This window comes from Merops nubicus, unplaced genomic scaffold (genome assembly GCF_000691845.1).
Source record: "Merops nubicus isolate BGI_N331 unplaced genomic scaffold, ASM69184v1 scaffold28881, whole genome shotgun sequence".
Lineage (NCBI taxonomy): Eukaryota > Metazoa > Chordata > Aves > Coraciiformes > Meropidae > Merops > Merops nubicus.
In genome coordinates this window covers 2,776-3,831 of record NW_008589597.1, presented here as the reverse complement: position 1 = coordinate 3,831, position 1,056 = coordinate 2,776, and positions in this window count along the sequence as shown.

Sequence of the window (1,056 nt, the reverse complement as noted above, 5' to 3'; positions counted from 1 at the left end):
CCTCTGCCCTGCCGCACCATGGTATTTTGGGTTTCAGCAGCAGCATCTACTGGGGAAGAGCAACGTCTGCTCCATGGCACCGGGTCACTTTGTTGCCTTGGTTCATTTTCAGGTGCTGTGCCAGCACATGGGGGTCACCAGTATCCCCTGGCGTCCCCTCCCCTTGGCACCTCACCCCCAGGTGGGGTGCTGGGCACCCAGAGTTGGCTCCTCTGGCGTAGGCAGCGGGTGGGAGGTCGGATGCTTTCCCCAGAGGGTGACTCACAGCCCTGGGAGCTCACTCGCAGCTTTCACAGCTCCTGAAATGACACAGGGCCCAGTTATGTCAGCCCCTAAGCCTGGAAAGCCAGGTGGAGATGGGGGCTCAGCACCCTGCCCCGCCCAATCCTGCTCTGCTCGGCACCACGTTCAAGCCTTGGTGCAGCTTGGCTCTAACTCCTGGCAGGGCTGCTGGTGTCCACCCCCGAGGGCCCTCTGGCTCTGCAGGAGGGAGCACGAGGTCCCCAGGGGGGACACCACGGGGGGATGGCATCACCTGAGGCCGTGCAGGATGCAGGGAGGTGGTGGGACAGGGTCTGTCCTCTCCATGGGGAGCAGCTCAGCTCCTGGCAGCGTGGGGAAATGCTGGTGCCCGTGCCAGTGAGGTGCTGTGGGGCCAGACCTGGGTGGTGCTTTGCAGTGGGACACTGGGACTTGAGTTCTGCTGTCCTGGAGGAGGCCAGTCCTGGGGAGGACCCTGCCCTGGGGGTGTCACCCGTGCTCCCACAGCACCACATCACCGAGCGTCCTCCAAACCCACCACCAGCAGGATGGGGGGGGGAAAAAGGACATTTTTGCTTTTTGTTTGGGTGGTTGGCTGCAAGGCCACGAGCAGGGGGTGTGAGCAGCAATTTGGGGGGTTCCCTGGAATTACCAGAGCTCATCTGCTTCCTGATGGGACCTGGACACTGTCTCCCCTGGTCCCTGGCACAGGAGCACCCCAAGTGCACACACAAACGGGGTAAGGTTTCCAGTCAGGATGACTACCAAGTGCCTCTGGAGAAGAGGAATCATCCA